Genomic DNA, 22,450 nt, shown 5'->3' on the forward strand with positions numbered 1-22,450 from the left:
GACGGGCCAGGCACCCGTATTGGCCCAGAAGCCGCCAAGCGAGCTCTCTTCCTCCCTTCAAGGCCCTACTCAGAGCTCACCTCCTCCAGGAGGCCTTCCCAGACTGAGCCTCTTCCCCGCGACCCCCTCTCCATCCCCCCCCATCTTACCTCCTTCCCTTCCCCACAGCACCTGTATATATGTTTGTACATATTTATTACTCTAACTTGTACATATCTATTTATTTTATTTTGTTAGTATGTTTGGTTTTGTTCTCCGTCCCCCCCTTTTAGACTGTGAGCCCACTATTGGGTAGGGACTGTCTCTAGATGTTGCCAACTTGTACTTCCCAAGCGCTCAGTACAGTGCTCTGCACACATTAAGCGCTCAATAAATAAATACGATTGATTGATTGACTGTCTCTATATGTTGCCAACTTGTACTTCCCAAGCGCTTAGTACAGTGCTCTGCACACAGTAAGCGCTCAATAAATACGACTGATGATGATGAAAGCCTGCCCGGCCAGTGGCCCGCGGACCGAGGACGGTGGAGTCGGCCCGGGTCGCTGCTTATTTGAATTAAATGGAAACTCGATTCCAGTCCGTTTCACGGGAAGCGGCTGTCCCACACCAAACCTCTCCCCGCTCAATCGGCACAGTTTCCGGTTGCGTGGTCATCTCTCCAAAGCCAAAAGGAGTCACACCCACCCCTGCCATACGACTCACGGGGAAGCTTCTGTCACCAGCCTAGGAGATGCGGCCAACTCACCCTAAACCCAGAGAAGCTATTTTTCTTGCCTCCCGCACTTTTCACCAAACGCCTGCACCCAGGCTTCCCAAGGCCTGTAAACACCTCCAAACTGCATCGCTTCTGTGGTACACAAGTTCCTTCCTGCAGACGAAGGCCTGTCATATGCCTGACAGCAAGCATGCCAAATGATAATAATGGTTGGTTAAGCGCTTAGGTGTCAAGCACTCTACTAAGCACTGGGATAGATACAAGGTATACAAGGTCGGGCACGGTCCCCGTCCCACGTGCGGCTCATAGGCTAGAGGGAGTCGAACTGTATCCCCATTTCACAGGTGACGAAGCTGGGGCACAGATAAACCGTGTGACTTGCCCAAGGTCACACAGGAGACACGTGGCAGAGCCGGAACTAGAACCCGGGTCTTCTAACTGTAGCTGTAGTAGTATTTGTTGGGCACCTACCGTGTGCCAAGCACTGTTCTAAGGGAAAACAAGATAATCAAGTCACAGTCTTTGCCCCACCGTGGGCTCCCAGGCTAAGGGGGAGGAAGAATCTGAGGCACTGAGAAGTTAAGATTCCTCATGGTCACACAGCAGTCAAGTGGCAGGGCTGGGATTAGAACCCAGGACCCCTGAGCTCTTTCCACTAGAATCACCAGGTGTGAGTCTACTCCTTTTTCTGCACACCCCTCTCCCATTCCCCCCCCGCACCCGACCGCCCCACCCGGCACCCCCGGCCCCGATGTCAGGGTTTTCCAGGTTTCCGACCCTAGGGAAAGGAAAACATAACTTTTTGAAGTTACACCAAAAGACACAACTTGAACTGGATGAAATCCAAAGCCAAAGTAAACAACGCAGCAGTTAACAACTCCAGCTGTGGGAGATGGTATGCTAGAAACCTTGAACACACTTATCAGCAGCAGGAGAAAATTCCAAATAAGGCCAAGCCCTTCTTTATGGATGCTGAACTTAAATAAGAGAAAGCTCTCCGCATTGGGCAAAAAACTTCAACATGATGTTCAGGGTCAACAATTCCCCAGAAGACAGAAGCTCTTAAAAGTCTGACTTCCAAAGGAAGAGGTGTTTCTGAATGGGGAGGAACTGCACCCCACAATTTTACCCTCAAGTCCAAGGCCAAACTGTAGCTCTTCAACCTGAGGACTTTCAGCAGGTGTCCCCCTAACACCCCTCTGCTGCACTGCAGTAGTAGGGCATCTTCAGTCATCTACAGTTATTTACCCTGCGAGTCCCCGGTGACTGATGATCACCAGCCCCACTTTGGGGCTGGGCAGAATCTGGGCACCGATGTGGGACGCTACAGTAGTTCAAGTGTGAGCCCACTGTTGGGTAGGGACTGTCTCTACATGTTGCCAACTTGTACTTCCCAAGCTCTTAATACAGTGCTCTGCACACAGTAAGCGCTCAATAAATACGATTGATGATGATGATGAAGTGTCTGCGGTTTGGGGCGGGAAGGAATCCCAGCCTGCTCTGGGTAGCCTGGAGTCCCCAGGTTGCTCCCGGACTTTCTCCTGCCCCCACCCAGGGACCGCCACACCCTGCCTGGCCAAGTCCTCACCTGGCCAGGTGTGTGCTTTCAAGGGGCCCGGGGCAAGGGAGCAACTGATCTCCTCCACGACTGCATTTGGGCGTGTCCACCTGACTAGCCAACCACACCTTTTTCACATGCTTTTTTACACCTGCATATCATTGGTCAAGGTGCTCCCTCCTCAACTTCGGTGACTCCGAGTGAACAAAATGATGCGGGAAAGGCTGATGCACACAGAGCAACTCTCTCATTCTCTTCTAGCACAGCGGCCCAGTGGAAAGAGCATGGCCCTGAGAGTCAGAGGACCAGGTTTCTAATCCTGGCTCCACCACTTGCCTGTTGGTGACCCTGAGCAGATCGCTTTACTTCTCTGGGCCTCGGCTTCCCTGCCTGTAAAATGGGGATCCAATTCCGGTTCCCCTTCCTACTTAGACCAGGAGCCTCCTGTGGGATGGGGACTCTGTTCGACCTCATCTGTCCGACCCCAGGGCTTAGTACAGCGCTTGACCCATAGTAAGCACTTTAATGCCACAATAACAACAACAACAACAACAAAGTAAGCACTTAAATATCACTCATTATTCTTATTACCATTCACCAATCAAATCCTACAAAAGGCAGAGGTGGCAGCAACAGCCCTCTCTGGCTGCCGCCCTCATCTACACCACATATCTCCGTTACACCCAGCCACCACCCAGGTTGTTTTGAAATCACTGTGAATATCCTCCCAAGCCCAGTGACCCCCATTTGGAATTTTAAGAAGTTGCCCTTCCACATTTTAGATGCTCTTCAATTGTCATTAATCGGTTACTCAAAGGGACAAGGAACTGATTTTTCATGTTTTACACTTTAAATAAGGCTCCTCGACTACATCTGATTTTTCAAATTTCTATAATAGAGACACATCAAGCTCTCTGTAGAAGCTAGGTCTAAGTTTTGGCTCTATTTCTGGTCACTGGCTAACACTTCCCTCATCTGCGTTCCTGTAATATCGCAGAAATAATCTCTGCCGGCTGTGGGTTAGCTAAGTGCTTAGAACTCACGGTCAGGATTCCTCCCTGAGAAGCCAGGCACTCCCGCTAGCCTGGAAGCTCCGAGAGGGTGGAGACTGTGCCTACCAATTGCAGCGTGCTCTTCCAAGTGCTTTGTACAGTGCCCTGCACTCGGTAGGCACTGAATAAACACTACCAGCTGACTGATGATATCTGACCTGAAACCAAGAGGGCTTCGGGATGCCCAGACAACGGCTGTGGGAAGAGAGGGAGGTTGGCCAGGTTGTGTGGGCAAGCGCTACTGTTCTCTACGCTCCCCCACTGCTGCCCACCCCACAGACATCCACGGTCTTGCTGCCTGGGGTGGGAGGAGGAAGGGAAGGTGTCCCTGGAAAATTACCCCAGAAGGGCTTGTGGCTAGCTCCCTGGAGACAGGAAAAGGGCTTCTTGCCTATTTTGTGCTTCCCAAGCACTTACTATTCATTCAATCATATTTGAGCGCTCACTGTGTGCAGAGCACTGTACTATGCGCTTGGGAAGTACTACTCAAGTACACAACACTACTGCTGCTGCCGCCGCCGCCACCACCAGGGCAGCCTTGAACAAGTGCCACGGTCACACATTTCCCTGCTGTTAACCTCTACTCTTCTGCACTGCAGGGTTTGTGGTGCCCAGGTGCACAACCCCAGGCGGGTAAGCAGCATGGCTGTGGAAAGAGCGTGGGCTTGAGACTCAGAGGTCATGGGTTCAAATCCCAGATCCGCCGCTTGTCAGCTGTGTGACTTTAGGCAAGTCACTTAACTTCTTTTAGACTGTGAGCCCACTGTTGGGTAGGGACTGTCTCTATATGTTGCCAATTTGTACTTCCCAAGCGCTTAGTACAGTGCTCTGCACATAGTAAGCGCTCAATAAATATGATTGATTGATTCTCTGTGCCTCAGTTACCTCATCTGTAAAATGGGGATTAAGACTAAGCCCCACATGGCACAACCTGATCACCCTGTATCCTCCCCAGCGCTTAGAACAGTGCTTTGCACATAGTAAGCACGTAACAAATGCCATCATTATTATTATTATTATCTGACAGACAATGACTCTCTGCCACCTTCAAAGCCTTACCCAAAAGGCCTTCGCAGACAAGGCCTCCTTCTCTCACTCCCGTCTGCATCGCCCTGACTTGCTCTCTTTATTCATCGCCCCCCTCCCAGCCCCAAGGCACTTATGTACATACCTTTAATTTATTTATATTCATTTCTGTCTCCCCCTTCAATCTTATATTGTACTCTCCCAGGTACTTAGTACAGTGCTCTGCACACAGTAGGTGCTCAATAAATACGACTGAGTGCCTGACAACAAAGTCTTGGCTTGCAGATAATGAACAAAGACCCACACCCACTTTTCCTAAGAAGCAGCTGGGCCTTGTGGATAGAGCCCAGAATGGGGAGGAGGAGACTGGGGATACGGGCCCGGCTCTGCCGGTGGCTGGCTGTATGACCTTGGGCTTCAGCTTCCTCCCCTGTAAAATGGGGACAAGATAGATTGTGAGCCCCACACGGAACAGATACTATGTCCAAAATGATAACCTTGAATCTACCCCACAGCTAAGCATGTAATAATGAGAATAATAATAGTGGCATTCATTAGGCTCTCTATTTTAATACGGATGAAGCAACTCCTGCTAGGCCTGCCTATGCCAGGGCGCAGAATGTCGGTCAGGAAGGGAAGAAGACCAGGCCTTGACCATAAACCACTTCTCCCTCTGCAAGGGAAGTGAAAGGCTGCAGGCTACCTCAGGAGAGATGCAGCAGCAGCCGCCGCCACTGCAACCAGCGCTGCGGTAGCAGCAGCAGCAAACAGTGGACAGACTAGAGAACAGCAGGGAGTCCAGAGGACACGGCAAGGCTGCGGGGGTGCTGCCTGTGTGGGAGGGCATGGGGTGGGGGAGCAGGGAAAGAGGACACGGAAAAACAAGGTGCATCGGAGGGAAAAGACACAGAAACCGCCCAGATCCAGAACCGAACAGAATTACTCCAGTTCTCTGAGTCAGTCATTTCATCATCGTTTGGGGTTTCTTGGGGTATTTGTTAAGCACTTACTATGTACCAGGTACTATATTAAGCGCTGGGGTAGGTACAAGCTAATCGGGTTGGACAGTCCCTGTCCGACATGGCTCACAGTCTTAATTCCTATTTTACAGATGAGGTAACTGAGGCACTGAAAATCAATCAATCAATCATATTTATTGAGCGCTTACTGGATGCAGAGCACTGTACTAAGCACTTGGGAAGTCCAAGTTGGCAACATATAGAGACGGTCCCTACCCAACAGTGGGCTCACAGTCTAAAAGGGGGAGACAGAGAACAAAACCAAACATACTAACAAAATAAAATAAAAAGAATAGATATGTACAAGTAAAATAAATAAATAAATACCAGGTACTATATTAAGCGCTGGGGTAGGTACAAGCTAATCGGGTTGCACAGTCCCTGTCCGACATGGCTCACAGTCTTAATTCCTATTTTACAGATGAGGTAACTGAGGCACTGAAAAGTGAAGTAACTCACCCAAGGTCACACAGCAGACTACCAGGCGTGTGCTCTTTCCACCAGGCCACACTCCAGCCCAAAACCAGGGTTTTGGGACACCCCCCTCACCCTACCCCCCGGGGCCTTTTCCTTTCAGAGGGCACAGGTAAATCTCTGAAAGCCCATTCGTTAGCGGCCTCACACAGCACCCCAAAGGGGAACAGTTCACTCCCTCCCCAATATGTACTTCATTTTCTCCCTAAAAAGCAATGATGATCACAAGCGGCACTAACTTCCTGAACTTTCCAGCTGTTCTTGGTGAGAGGCCTCCTCTGACCAGCTTGGCGCGAGGCTTTCCCCGAAAGCCTGAACAACTTTTCCTTAGGTCCTAGTTGCCTGGGCTCAGGTAACCCACTAGCCATTTCCATCCCTCCCAACATCCAATCCCTTTCCATCGAATTCCAAAACTGACTGCAAACCATCAAAAGATTTCCACCGACACTGGGAGTCCCGGGTGGAAGAGGGATAGAGTCTCACTTCATCGCCTAGTGGAAAGAGCATGGACCAGGGTTCTAATCCCAGCTCTGCCACTTCCCTGCTCGGTGACATTGGGAAAGTCATTTCACTTCTCTGGGCCTCGGTTTCCTCATCTGTAAAATGGAGTTAATATATCTGTTCTCCCGCCCACTTAGACTGTGAACCTCTCAAGAGACAGGGAATGTGTGCAACCTGATGATCTTGTCTCTAGCCCAGTACTTAATGCAATGCTTGGCACATAGTAAGCGCTTAATATTCATTACCATCCTTATTATTTTAACCCGGGACTGACACCCAGAGCTGACCCCAAGCATACTATTAATTCATTCATTCATATTTACTGAGCTCTTACTATGTGCAGAGCAATGTACTAAGCACTTGGGAGAGTAGAATACAACAATAAAACAGACATATTCTCTGCCCACAAAGAGTTTACAATCGCTGGGGGGGCAGGGGGACAGAGATTAATACGAATACAAATAAAGACAGATATGTTACATAAGTGCTGTGGGGCTGGGAGGCTCCCTGGTACTAAGGGGGCAACTCAGGGCTATGCAGAAGGGAGTGGGAGAAGAGGAAAGGAGGGTCTTAGTCTGAGAAGGCCTCTTGGAGATGTGCTTCAATAAGGCTTTGAAGGATAGGAGAGTAATTATCTGTCAGATATGAGGAGTGTGAGTGCTCCAGGCCAGAGGCAGGACGTGGGCTAGGAGTCGGTAGCACGGTGGGCACAGATCGAGGCACAGTGCGAAGGTTAACATTAGAGGAGTGAAGTGTGCGGGCTGGGTTGTAGAAGGAGAATAGCCAGGTGAGGTAGGAGGGGGCAAGGTGGTGGAGTGCTTTAAAGCCAATGGTAAGGAGTCTTTGTTTGATGCGGTTGGGCAATCACTGGAGTTTTTTGAGAAGCAGGTGACATGTCCTGAGCAGTTTTGTAGAAAAAAGATCCGGACAACCGAATGAAGTATGGACTGGAGTTGGGGAGACAGGAGGCTGAGAGGTCAGCAAGGAGGCTGATGCAGTAATCCAGGTGAGATAGGATGAGTGTATTATTGTGGAAACACTTTGGACGGCAAGGAAAGGGTGGATTTTAGTGATGTTGTGAAGGTGGGACCCACAGGACTTCATTTGGATTGAAGACTGTGTGAATATATACTGAATACTAAGCATAAACCCAAGAAATACCAAGGACAACTATGACACAGCCTAAAGGCTGTGAGCCCGTTGTTGGGTAGGGACCGTCTCTATAGGTTGCCGACTTGTACTCCCCAAGCGCTTAGTACAGTGCTCTGCACACAGTAAGCTCTCAATAAATACAACTGAATGAATGAAGGAAAGCAAAGGGTTATGAAGAAATTTCTAGAATCACTAGCAGCATTGTTTACTGAGCACTGAAAATTGCAGGGCACTGTACTAGATGTGCGAGGAAACCTACACAGGACGTTTCCACTACGGGATCCCCTCCCTCAAGGCCCCTTACAATTTAATGATTCCCCAAGCTGATGATAATAACTGTGGTATTTGTTAAGCACTTATTATGTGCCAGGCACTGTTTTAAACACTGGGGTAGATATAAGGTAGTCAGGTCGGACAAAGTCCCTGCCCACACGGGGCTCACGGTCTTAATTCCCATTTTACAGGTGAGGTAACTGAGGCACACAGAAGTGAAGTGACTTGCCCAAGGTCACACAAACAAGTGGTACAGCTGGATTCTAATCCTTCTGATTCTCAGGCTCGTGCTCTATCCACTAGGCTACACTGCTTCTGTGAGAGTTGAAAGAATGAGAGTGAATAGGAATATTAAATACCAGAGAATCAATACTGGATGAAACAGAGGAATGCCAACGTTCCTGAAGGGAAGAAAGGCTGGAGATATGGAGGGATATTAGAAAGCTGGGTTTCTGGAGTGGAGGACTGTGTTGTGCAGAGTGGGGGAAGGGGCTGGGGAATACATTCTGGGAGGGGGCTCTGATGATTCTAATGATCATGGGATTAAGTGCTGACCCTGTGCTAAGCGCTGGAGTAAACATGAGATAATCAGATCCGCCACCACCCCTTGCCCCATACAGGGCTCACAGAATGAGAGAGAGGGAGAATAGGCATTTTATCCCCATCATGCAGATGAGAAGTTAAGTGTCTTGCCCATGCAGGAAAGTGGCCGGGCCGGCATCAGAACCCAGGTTTCCTGACTGCCAGTCCCATGGCCTGCCCGCTATGCTCTACTACAATTGCCCTTTGTGGTATGAGAACAAATAGTTCGTCACTCTTCTCACTGAAGTACACAAACCTAGGCCACACCGTATCACTGGGGGAATGCCACATTATCCTCCCTGTGCGTTAAGGAAGCAGCACAGTGGGAAGAATCCAGTGGGAAGAATCCAGGCCATGGAGTCAAGACGACCTGGGTTCTCATCCGGGCTCTGCTACTTGCCTGCACGTGACCTTGGACAACTCACTTCCCTTCCTCTGTGCTTCAGTTTCCTCAACTGTAAAATGGGGATTAAATCTCTGCTCTCCCTCCCACTTAGACTGTGAGTCCGCGTGGGTCAGGGACCGATTATCCGGCTTGATTGTTTTCTATCTACCACAGTGCTTCGTACAATGCTTGGCACATAGTATGCACCTAACCAATACCATAAATACTGTTATTATTATTGACCATCGTGGCAACAGGCACACAACCACGTCTCTCCTCATTGCCTCACACTCTATCCACTCACAACAGGGTCCTAGCTGACAGGCGTTCTCTAGGAACTGCACGTATTCCCCTAAAACTGAGTGAAATAAAGACTCAGAAATTATACTGTCCTCTCCCAGGTCCTTAGTAGTGTTCTGCCCAGAGTAAGCGCTCAATAAATATGACTTACTGATTGATACTAGTCTTCTCAGCTCATGTCTGTCCCCTCAGGAAACCCCTGAGGAAGCAGGTGCCTCCACTCATGTGGAAAGAAATACCTCTGCTGTGAAACCAAATACCCAGATCGGCCCAAAACCTAGTCACTGCAGCATTTTCACCCATCGTATCTCTAGTTATATGGCAGGGAGAGAGGCTGCCTCTGATATTAGCTGCCATCAGTCACCTCAATACCACACAGTTCTGAGGGTCACAGTGTCCGTTTTCGTTAAAACCGTTCCTTGCCCACAGTCTTTCCGTCTCAGTCTGACATGTTCGGTCCTGGGTCTTTTCGAGTCAAGGCTAATTTGCACATCATCTCGTCACGGGCAGTCTTCTCATTAGATCCGTCTTAACACAAGAGTTAAGGGCCATTTCTTCAAAAGGCTCAACTTTTTCTCTTTGGTTAATAATTTCCCCAAATTCTTGAAATGTAAAAAGGTAAATAATTTTTGAGGAAAGAGTTAAAAAAAAAAAAACCACACAACCTGGAAAAATGCCGCCTAAATGGGACCAGAAAGGCACTTCATTGGCTTTTAGGTACAGGAACTGGGTCCTATATGAACAGCATGGTCCCTCCCCTGCACCTAGCAAAGTGCTTAGCACAGAGTAGCCACCTAATATTATAATTAGTGTTTTACGAAACTTTTTACTCCCATAAATTCTCGTTATCCCACAACTGATAACTCCACAGATCTGGATATTACCACAGAGGGCATGCCTCCAAATGATGGAAGTTTCCCCTCACTTTTCTTTCTAGATTAGGGCTGGGCTGCAATGAAAAAGAGGTCTCTAGTCTCCAAAAATCTGCAGGTTAAAAGTTTTACTGTACTTTTAAAAATCACTTATTTCTGAGCCAGATTTAAATTCCCTTTAATGTGAATCCTGAGAATCGCCAGAAACACTTGGAGCTTAAGTTTAAATTTTAAGGGTTTGGAGCTTAAGAACAGAGTAAAATCCTTACTCCCAGTACAAAGTAAGGGCTCCCCCTAGAGGGCAGAAATTCATTGACAAGCCAAGCTTGCTCAGAATAAAAAAAATAAAAAAAAAACCCATCCCAGAATCCTCCATAATCGAGGAATCTCCAATGCCTCAGTCAATCGATCTGGTATTTATTGAGCACTTCTTACATGCGGAGCACTTGCACAAGTGCCCACTCTGGGTGGGGGTCAGAAGTCGCCCACAACTTTTGTGGCCACAGCTAGGGCAGGGATCGTGTTCTCTGGCTATTCTCCCAAGCACTCAGTACAGTACTCTGAACCCAGTAGACAATCAATAGGTACTAACGATCCAAGAACGACTTTCCCTTCCTGCTATTTTAAAAAAATGGAAAAACTCACTGACCTCAGGGAAGTCAAACTCCTTCCTACCTGTTCGCCTAATCGTTTCCAAGAAGCACTAAGTTACACTGGAAGGGCAAATGGTTTCAGCCTTCCCCACGGCCCCCTGAAGCCTGCTCTGCTTGGGGGCGTCTCCTACCACCCCAGAGGCAAAGCTTCAGCTAGGCTCAGGGGTCACCTAAACTCTTGGCTGAACAGAGCGACGGGAGAAGGGAGTGGGCACAAAATGTCATGCCCAGTTACTGTTTTAAGGGGAAAGGCATGGGAGAAAGAGAGGGGAGTAGCATGGTCCAGCGGAAAGAGCCCAGGCCTGGGAGTTGGAGGATCTGGGTTCTACCGTCCGCTCCACCACTTACCTGCTGTATGATCTTGGACAAATCACTTCATCTCTTTGGGCCCGAGTTTCCTCATCTGTTAGTTCCAAGCGCTTAGTACAATGCTCTGCACACAGTAAGCGCTCAATAAATACGACAATGTTAACTGAGGGGGTTTCAATCCCTGTTCTCCTCGCACTTGGACTGTGAGCCCCAATCACCTTGCAGTTACCCCAGTACTTCGTAGAGTGCTTGGCACGTAGTAAGCACTTCAATACCACTGTTATTATTATTATTGTCGTTAAAGCAGTCAGCTGCCGGAAAATGGTGGTCAAGGAGGCACTGCCCACCAGTGCCACACTCTTGGTGCCGGCAGTCAGTCTACTATTAAAGAATGGACACGCGTTCTTACTAGATGGTCCATCACTCCCAATCAACCAATCGTATTTAGTCGGCACCTAATCGGTGCGGGGCACTGTACTAAACGCTCGGGAGAGTACAAAAGGATTAGCAGACATAATCCCTGCACCAAAGGAGTTTACAGACCAAAAATCACCATCTCCCCACCTCGAGTGCCCCCCACAGCTGCCCAGCTAAGAAACCTAATGATAGTTCTGAGGGAGGGAGGTGGAATGTGGGAGAGCACAAAGCTTTTTTTTGCTCTGCATCAACAGCATGTCCGCGGCACAAGTCCTTAGCTATTAGTTTCACAAGAAGCTCTAGCTATTCATCAATTCTACAGTCTCACTGGGTGTGAACAAATTCACTTACAAATATACAGTGATCACAATTTTAAGGAAAAAATGGATGAGCACATCATAATGATGGAAGTGCCTGCAGGGTCACCTTGGGCAGGTCACTTAACTGCTCTGTGCCTCAGTTTCCTCAACTGTAAAAATTCATTCATTCAATCATATTTACTGAACACTTACTGTGTCTCCCTCCTACTCAGACTGCGAGTCCCACTTGGGACAGGGACTGTGTTTGACCTGATTAACTTGTATCTACCCCGGTGCTTAGAACGGTGCTTGACATACAGTAGGTACTTAGAAACCATGATAAATAAAAATATCAAAAACAGATTGAATATTTTTCAATCCTTTACCAGTGTCAGTGGCAAAAAAAGGTTACCGGTGCCCTTCACTAAAAAGCAATGGTGTTAGTTTAATTTTAGAGGCAAGGGAGAATTGATAAAGATGGATATTTTTCAAGACTACAATGTCCGCTTCAGAAGAAGATGACTAGATCTTACCTCATTGGGTATCCAAGTAGCTTTCATGGTGTCCAGAATAATTCAGACCACATAAGACTGAAGCGAGGAGGGTTTTCTAATTCCTTCCAGCCTATCCAGAATGGGCAGAGAGACAAACCTTGACGGTTCCAAGGTCGCACCTGAAACAGAAACTTTAAGTTAGAGGACTTGAACCGATAAGCCTCGCAAATCTTCGTGAGAACCGTTCTACGACAAAACAAGGGGTTCTGGGGAGCACATTTATCTGCTCAGTTTGTGCACCTCTTTAGCTTGTTATGGGCAGGGAACATGCCTATTTCTGTTGCATTGTACAAACCCAGGCTCTCGGTACAGTGCTCTGCACATAGTAAGTGCTTAATAACTTTGACTGATTTACGGAAAAGAGCAGTGAAGAGACAAATGCAGCGTGGCTCAGTGGAAAGAGCCCGGGCTTTGGAGTCAGAGGTCATGGGTTCAAATCCCGGCTCCGCCAATTGCCCGTTGTGTGACTTTGGGCGAGTCACTTCACTTCTCCGGGCCTCAGTTCCCTTATCTGTAAAACGGGGACTAAGACTGTGAGCCCCCCGTGGGACAACCTGATCACCTTGTGACCTCCCCAGCGTTTAGAACAGTGCTTTGCACATAGTAAGCACTTAATAAATGCCATCATCATCAAATGCCTGCCTGAAGGCATCTGCAACGTCAAGTAACCCAGGAAAAATAGACAATTAAAAAAAAATGAAAAATGAACTTCTCTACGATCAAGTAACTGGCTTCTAAAGTGGGAGAAGGTCTATCCTAAGGAAGTAGGTGGGTGATGCGAAGATTTAGTTCTGCTGGGCAGCAACCAGTGAGCACCCAATCCCACCCCTTACCTCCCACTAACCAGTACCACTATATGATGCCCTCCTTCCTCGAAATCCCTTTCGATGGCAGGGTTTGAGTAAACTAAGTAACTGAGGCAGAAATCTGTCCCCCCACCCCTCCCCAGGGCAATTTTCCCTTCACGGATTCCTCCGCTAGTCATGCCCATCCCAACCTATTCTAAAACTGACATTTTCTGACCTGAGACCGTTTGTTTTCAATATCGTTCCAAAATGGAAACTCGTTGTCAGGAGGTGGGATTCCGTCCAGGCCACCGAGGGCGCAGCCCTGCCCGCGGCCGGCCCGGGGGATGGACCGAATGACCGTCCGGGCCCCACCGGGCCCTCGGGACTTTCTGGCAACGCCAGTTTGGACGACCGTCGCTCGGATGGAGGAGCGGAATCCCCGAGCTGAGGAGAGGGCGGGGGGCGCAACGAAGGGGGCGAAGGGGGCGAAGGGGGCTCGGCAGGATCCCCCTCCAACGACAAAAAATGACCCAAACGGAAAAGTTTCCTTCAGGCCGTGGCGGGGTTGTTGCGGCGGGGCCCTCGCCACGGCGGCCCTGGGCCCTGCCCCCCGGCTCGGGGTCCGGGGGCGACAAGAGGAGGTGGAGGAGGAGGACGGAGGACGGAGGAGGACGGGGAGGAGGAAGGGCGGGCGCTGTCGGCTGCCCGAAGACGACGACGACGACGGCGGCGGCGGCGGCGGCGGTCCGAGGTGGCCGGGGCCCTGCGGCGGGGGGCCCGTGGGTCTCTGGCCCAGGGCCCCGCCCCTCCGGGCCCCTCCGGGCCCCTCCGGGCCCTCCCGGGCCGGGTCCCCCTGCGGCCCTCGGCGCCCCCCGCTCCTCCGCCCCATGGGTGCGGGGGGCTCCGGGGGCCCGCCCGGGGGCCCTCCCGGGAAGTAGCCTACGAGGCTGCCGCCCCCCGGGCCCCCGCAGCCTTGGGCCGGGGTCCGGGGCCCGGGGTCCCCGCACACGCCGCCGCCGCCGCCGGCCCCATCCTCCGGGCCGGGTCCCTCGCGGGGCCCCCGCCGCCCGTCCGCCAGGCCGCCCGCCAATCCGCCCGCCCCCTCCCCGGGCGCCCGCTCCGACGGCAACTGCCCCATCCCCGGACCTACCTGCACAGCTCAACCAGCCTTGAAGGCGAACCTTCCGCCCTCCCGGCCGCCCATTGGCCGGGCGGGGGCGACGGCCGGCCGCCATTGGCCGAGGCGCTGTCCGTCAGGGCCTCGGGGGCGGGGCGGGGCGGGCAAGGCGAGCGACGCGGGGGCCCGCTCCCTCTCTCCCCTCAGCCCCGGGAGCCCGGGGATGGACCTGGGGGCGGGGGGAGGCCCGGAGGCCCGGGGCCCGCGGGGAGCCGTCCCCGCACAAGCCGCCCCAGCCCCTTTCTTTGCAGCGCCGGCCCGCCTAGGGGCCGAGGTTTAGGGCCAGGGAGGAGGCGGCAGCCCCTGCCCTGTCAGTCAGCGGGGGCCGGGCCCGGGCCCGGGCCCTCACCAACGGAGCCCCGTCGGGAGCCCAGTCGGGAGCCCCGGGTCTGAGGAGAGGGAGGGACGGGGGGTGGGGGGGCAGGGGAGCTCGGCAGGATCCCCCTCCGTCGGGCCTGGGCTGGGGACGGGGGCGGCAGCGCCGAGGGACCGAGGGACGCAGGGAGTGTGGCTGGCAGGCAGGCAGGCAGGCAGGCAGGCAGGCCCTGGGCCTGTGGAGAGACAGGGGCAGGCCGACCTCGAGGGGGGGTCAATCAATCAATCAATCGTATTTACTGAGCGCTGACTGTGCGCAGAGCACTGGACTAAGCGCTTGGGAAGCACAAGTCGGCAACATCTAGAGACGGTCCCCACCCAACAGGGGGCTCACAGTCTAAAAGGGTCGGGGCCGGCTGGAGGGGAACACGACGGGGAACCAGCGGCAGAAGCCCCCGCCAATGAAGGGGGCGGTGAGCAGGCCCCAGGTGAAGGGAGCTCGCCGGAAACCCCTGAGGGCCCCCTTCGAATTTCTCAATCAGTCGATCAATCAATCAATCGTATTTATTGAGCGCTTACTGGGCGCAGAGCACTGGGCTAAGCGCTTGGGAAGTGCAGGTCGGCAACATATCGAGACAGTCCCTACCCAACAGTGGGCTCACAGTCTAGAAGGGGGAGACAGAGAACAAATCAATCAATCCATCGTATTTATTGAGCACTGACTGTGTGCAGAGTACTGGACTAAGCGCTTGGGAAGTACAAGTTGGCAACATCTAGAGACGGTCCCCACCCAACAGTGGGCTCACAGTCTAAAATGGTCGGGGCCGGCTGGAGGGGAACACGGGGAACCAGCGGCAGAAGCCCCCGCGAATGAAGGGGGCGGTGAGCAGGCCCCAGGTGAGGGGAACTCGCCAGAAACCCCTGAGTGCCCCCTTCGAATTTCTCAATCAGTCAATCAATCAATCAATCGTATTTATTGAGCGCTTACTGGGCGCAGAGCACTGGGCTAAGCGCTTGGGAAGTACAGGTCAGCAACATATCGAGACAGTCCTTACCCAACAGTGGGCTCACAGGCTAGAAGGGGGAGACAGAGAACAAATCAATCAATCGATCAATCGTATTTATTGAGCGCTTACTGTGTGCAGAGCACTGGACTAAGCGCTTGGGAAGTACAAGTTGGCAACATATAGAAACAGTCCCTACTCAATAGTGGGCTCACAGTCTAAAAGGGTCGGGGCCGGCTGGAGGGGAACACGACAGGGAACCAGCGGCAGAAGCCCCCGCGAATGAAGGGGGCGGTGAGCAGGCCCCAGGTGAAGGGAGCTCGCCGGAAACCCCTGAATGCCCCCTTCGAAATTCTCAATCAATCAATCAATCGTATTTATTGAGCGCTTACTGTACTAAGCGCTTGGGAAGTACAGGTCGGCAACATATCGAGGCAGTCCCCACCCAACAGTGGGCTCACAGTCTGGAAGGGGGAGACAGAGAACAAAACCAAACATATTAACAAAATAAAATAAACAGAATAGATATGTACAAGTAAAACAGAGTAATAAATATATACAAACATATATATATATATATATATATATATATATATACAGGTGCTGTGGGGAAGGGAAGGAGGTAAGACGGGGAGGATGGCGAGGGGTAGAGGAAGGAGAAGGAAGGTGTTCTCCAGAGCACAACAACAACAATAATAATAGTTATTATAATAAACATGACATCATTCCTCATTTTCACATTCTATGAGAGGGATGGGATTCCTCCGAGCGGGGGCAGAAGGAAGGGAGTGCTGTGAAGCAGTAACCCCGGTTTGTGTAAGGACCCATCTCTCTCCCCTCATGCCACCCCAATGAGCCATTGCAGCCTCCAACCTCGTTTATTTTGCCGTATGCTCTGACGCTTCACTTGCGTGAACCGGTCGTCACCAGAGATATAATGCTTTACATCCTACTTTCCGCTAAAACATGAAATACCCTGGCCAGGCCTGAGAATTGGGCCCGAGGGAGCCTGTCAGAAGGGACGGATTAGAAATTTAGATCTCATTTAGTCCCACCTCATCCAGCATACCTCTCTGCTCCCTCATTGTCCTACAGGCATCAGCACCAGACTGTAAGCTCCCAGAGGGCAGGGAACCTGTCTGTTAACTCTATCAAACTTCCCCGAGCGCTTAGTTCAGTGCTCTACACACAGCACACGCAGTTGAATGAGCACAGCCGAATACCCAAACAGCTGCTAGATGGAGAGATGAAATAGGGAAGCCGGAAAAAGAAGGAGGGCAGAGGAAATGTCTTAAGGACACTTAGTCTCAGACAAGGCTGCATCCCAGCTGAAAACTAGGGCTCAGTGTTTTGGGGGACTTCTTGGTAGTTGTAAGAACTTACTATGTGCCAAGCACTGTATTAAGTACTAGAGTAGACAGAAGATAACCAGGTGGGACACGGTCCCTGTCCCACCTGGAGCTCACAGTCCAAGGGGGAAGGAAAAGAGGCATTGAATCCCCATGAGGAAGCTGAGGCATAGAGAAGTTAAGTGACATGCCTAGAGTCATACAGCAGGCAAGTGAAGGAGCTGAGATTAAAACTCAGCCCTCTGATTCCCAGGCCTGTGCACTCTCCACTAGGTGACCCTGCTTCTGGATTGCTGAGCATAGACCAGCATGGCACACTGCCATCAAGAAAGGAGCTGTTCTTTTCAAAGACAAGCTTCATTGGGAATGAGAGATGAGGAGGCAAAAGAGAAAATGGTGCCAGGTACCGCAAACATCAAACACAACAACACGAAAAGGGACAACCTTTTTGTGTGCACAACTTACCATCAGTTTCAAAGCACTCCATCAGCTTGCCCCCTCCTATCATGCCTCACTGATTTCCTACTACAGCCCGGTCTACACACTTGGCCCCTCTAATTCCAGCTTGCTCCCTAGGCCTCCATCCTGTCCATCTCACCGCCGACCCCTTTCCCACATCCTCCCTCATCCTCCCTCTGACTTAATAATAACACTACTACTAATAATTATGATAGTGGTATTTGTTAAGTGCTTACTACGTGCCAAGCACTGTAACCGAGCGCTGTGGTAGATACAAGACAATCGGGTCCCGTATGGAGCTCACAGTTGAAGTAGGAGGGAAAACAGGAACTGGCACTCCCTCCCGCTCTATATAAGCCCGAGCAACACTCTCCCCAACTTCAAAGCCTTTGTAAAATAAAATGATAAAAATCAAAAAATGAGAAGCAGCATGGCCTACTGGATAGAGCATGGGACTGGTAGTCAGAAGGACCTGGGTTCTAATCCCTGCTCCACCGCTTCTCGGGCAAGTCACTTACCTTCTCTGTGCAGTCACCTCATCTGTAAAATGGAGATTAAGACTGTGAACCCGGTTTGGGTTAAGAACTATGTCCAACCTGATTATCTCATATCTACCTCAGCACTTAGTACAGACACTGGCACATAGTAAGTGCTTAAGAAATAGCACAAAGCAAATGAATAATAAATAAAAATAAAAAATCACATCTCCTCCAAAAGGCCCTCACTGACCAAGTCCTCTTTTCCTTCACTCCGTCTCCCTTCTGTGTCACCTATGCACTTGGATCTGTTGCCTTCAAGCGCTTAATATCCACCCACCCTCAGTCCCTCAGTACTTATTATACGTATTCATAATTTACTTATTTAGATTAATTTCTCTCTCCCCTCTAGACTATAAGCTCTTCGTGGGCAGGGAATATGTATACCAGTTCTTTACATTGTAATCTTCCAAGTGTTTAGTACAGTGTTCTGCACATAGAAAGCTCAATAAATACCATTGATTGATTGATTGATTGATTGTGGGTACCACATTGACTGTTTCAGCCTCACATGGACTGACAGAGAAGCAGCATGGCTCAGTGGAAAGAGCCCGGGCTTTGGAGTCAGAGGTCATGGGTTCGAATCCAGGCTCTGCCACATGTCTGCTGTGTGACCTTGGGCAAATCACTTAACTTCTCGGATCCTCAGTTACCTCATCTGTAAAATGGAGATGGTGACTGTGAGCCCCACGCGGGACAACGTGATCACCTTGTATGCCCCCAGCGCTTTGAACAGTGCTTTGCACATAGTAAGCGCTTAGCAAATGCCATTATTATTCTCCCCCCTTTTAGACTGTCTCCCCCCTTTTAGACTGTCTCCCCCCTTTTAGACTGTGAGCCCACTGTTGGGTAGGGACTGTCTCTATGTGTTGCCAATTTGTACTTCCCAAGCGCTTAGTACAGTGCTCTGCACATAGTAAGCGCTCAATAAATACGACTGATGATGATGATGATGATAGGTAAATTTCACCATCAGCACAGTCTTTTTAATAATGATGGCATATGTTAAGCGCTTACTATGTGCAAAGCACTGTTCTAAGTGCTGATTCCAATACAGAGGACAACTCTATACATTCCACTGATTGATTGACCGACCTCTTTGCCTTTCAAAAAGTGGCAACAGACCATTGTAGTAGTAGCAACCATACTGAGCCCCCACTTGGGAAGTATCAAACAAAATCTATCAGTCAATCAATCATTCAATCAATGAATGTTATTTATTGAGCACTTACTGTCTGCCAAGCACTGTACTGGGTGCTTGGGAGAAAAACAGTGCAGCAGGGGAGGTAGACCTGTTCCTGCCCACAAGAAGCTCATAGTCTAGAGGGGGAGACAGACATTCAAATAAATTGCTTATGGAGAATGGGGGAGTGTAGGGATCTGTACTTCAGTGCTGTGGGGCTGGGGACGGAAGGAATATCAAGTTCTTAAAGGGTACAGCTCCAAGTGCATGGACAACATAGAAGGGAGGGCAAATGAAGATGTGACATATCCCTTCCCATAAGGGGTTCCCATTTTAATTCATTCAATCATTTATTGAGCGCTTACTGTGTGCAGAGCACTGTACTAGGCATTTGGAAAGTACAATTCGACAACAGAGACAATCCCTACCCAACAACGGGCTCACAGTCTAGGTGGGGGGAGACAGTCAACAAAACAAAACAAGTAGGCAGGCATCAATAGCATTGATATAAATAAATAGAATTATAGATAGATACACATTAATAAAATAGATAGAATAATAAATATGTACAAATATACACAAGTGCTGTGGGGAGGGGAGGGGGGGTAGAGCAGAGGAAAAGGGGGGGATCAGACTTTCCCTCAAGGAAGAGTCTGAGAAGTAGCATTGCCTAGTGGATAGAGCACAGGCTTGGGTATCAGAAGGACCTGGGTTCATTCATTCATTCAATCAATCGTATTTATTGAGTGCTTACTGTGTGCAGAGCACTGAACTAAGCACTTGGGAAGTACAAGGAGGCAACATATACTGTCCCTACCCAACTATGGGCTCACGGTCTAGAAGGGGGAGGCAGACAACAAAACAAAGCATGTCGACAGGTGTCAAAACCATCAGAATAAATAGAATTATAGCTATATGCACGTCATTAATAAAATAGAGTAGTAAATATGTACAGGTAAAATAAAAAGAGTAATAAATATGTACAAATATATACAAGTGCTGTGGGGAGGGGAAGGAGGTAGGGCAGGGGGGGCGATGGGGAGGGGAGGAGGAGAGGAAAAAGGCGACTCAGTCTGGGAAGGCCTCCTGAAGGAGGTGAGCACTCAGTAGGGCTTTGAAGGGAGGAAGAGAACTCGTTTGGCAGATATGAGGAGGGAGGAAGGACCTGGGCCAGGGGTCGATGGTGGGACAGGCGAGAACGAGGCGCAGTGAGGAGGTGAGTGGAGGCAGAGGAGCGGAGTGTGTGGGCTGGGCTGTAGAAAGACAGAAGGGAGGTGAGGTAGGAGGGGGCGAGGTGATGGACAGCCTTGAAGCCAAAAGTGAGGAGTTTTTGCTTGATTCGTAGGCTGACAGGCAACCACTGGAGATTTTTGAGGAGCGAAGTGACATACCCAGAACATTTCTGTACAGAGATAATTCTAATCCTGACTCCTCCACTTGTCTGCTGGGTGACCTTAGGCAAATCACTTCCCTTGGAATCAGCATGGCTTAGTGGCTAGAGCCCGGGCCTGGGATTCAGAAGGCCAGGGGTTCTAATCCTGGCTCCACCATTTGTCTGCCGTGTGCTCTGCACACAGTAAGGGCTCAATACATACAACTGAATGAATGAAAGTGTGGCCTTGGGCAAGTCACTTGGACCTCAGCTACCTCATCTATAAAATGGGGATTGAGATTGTGAGCCCCAAGTGGGACAGGGACTGTGCCCAACCCAATTTGCTTGTATCCACCCCAGCGCTTAACACAGTGCCTGGCACGTAGAAAGCACTTAACAAATGCCACAGTTATAATTATTATTATTCTCTTTGCCTCAATTACCACATCTGTAAAATGGGAAATAAGGCTATGAGCCTCATATGGGACAGGGACTTTGTCCAACCTGCTTAACTGGTATCTACGCCCGTACTTATTACAGTATCTGGTACAGATACTAAGTAAGTGCTTAATAAATACCATAAAAAAAAACGAAAAAAAAAATAGGAAAAAGCCATTTGGAGATTTGGCAGTGAACAATCCCAAGTATGTTGTTCAAGTCCCAGTTGACCTTATGCTCCTTGCTGTCTCAGTACCTCTGGGTTCTTGTTTATCCACAGAAGCAGGGGATCCATTTTACTACATTAGGTAGAGTGTGATAGTCACCTTAATTTCTTACCCCGCCTTCTCCTGTTCTCGAGAGAAACTCCTACCTCTTTGAGATTATTCATTCATTCATTCAATCATATTTATTGAGCGTTTACTGTGTGCAGAGCACTGTACTAAGCACTTGGTTAGATTACGCAGGTACTTGGTCATATTTGAGTTACCATCATCAGTGATATTTACCCAGCATTTGCTATGCGCAGAGCAATCAATCAATCAAACAATCAACTGAATTTACTGAGTAGTTACTGTGCGCAGAACACTGTACTACGAGATTGGGAGAATATAATAGAAGTTGGTAGACAAGTTTACTGCCCACACTGAGCTTGGGGATGCAGCGTGGCTCAGTGGAAAGAGCATGGGCTTTGGAGTCGGAGGTTGTGAGTTCAAATCCCGGCTCCGTCACTTGTCAGCTGTGTGACTTTGGGCAAGTCACTTAACTTCTCTGGGCCTCAGTTCCCTCATCTGTAAAATGGGGATTGAGACTGTGAGCCCCCCGTGGGACAACCTGATTACCTTGTACCTACCCCAGCGCTTAGAACAGTGCTTTGCATATAGTAAGCACTTAACAAATACCAACATTATTATTATTAGAGGGGGACACTGACATGAATAGGCATTAACATAAATAAATTACAAATATGCATGTAAGTGCTGTGGGGTTGAGGGATGGATGAATAAAGGGTGCAAATCCAAGTGCAAGGACAAAGCAGAAGGGAATAGGAGAAAACGAACTGAGGGTTTAGTCAGGGAGGGCCTCTTGGAGGAGATGTGCCTTCAATAAGGCTTTGCAGGTGGGGAGAGTGATCATCTGTCAGCTATGAAGAGGGAGGGCACTCCAGGCCAGAGGCAGGACATGGACGAGAGGTCAGCGGCAAGATAGATGAGATTGAGGTGCAGTGAATTGCATTAGAGGAGTGGAGAGTGTGGGCTGGGTTGTAGTAGAAGAGTAGCGAGCTGAGGTAGGAGAGGGCAGGGTGATTAAGTGCTTTAAAGCCGAAGGCGAGGAGTTTCTGTTTGGTGCAGAAGTGGATGGGCAACCATTGAAGATTCTTGAGGAGAGCGGAAACATGCCCTGAATGATCAGGGCAGCAGCTGATGTATGGACTGGAGTGGGGAGAGAGAGGAGGTAGGGAATTCAGCAAGGAGGCTGATTCAGTAATAAAGGTGGGATAGGATAAGTGCTTGGACTAACACAGTAGCAGTTCGGTTGGTGAGAAAAGGGAGGATTTTGAGAGGTTGTGAAGGTTGAACCAACAGGATTTAGTGACAGATTGAATATGTGGGCTGAAAGAGAGATTTGAGTCGAGGATAGTGCCAAAGTTACCGGTTTGTGAGACAGGAAGTGTGAGCACTGTAC

The sequence above is a fragment of the Tachyglossus aculeatus genome, chromosome 11 (genome assembly GCF_015852505.1).
Source record: "Tachyglossus aculeatus isolate mTacAcu1 chromosome 11, mTacAcu1.pri, whole genome shotgun sequence".
NCBI classification, from domain to species: domain Eukaryota; kingdom Metazoa; phylum Chordata; class Mammalia; order Monotremata; family Tachyglossidae; genus Tachyglossus; species Tachyglossus aculeatus.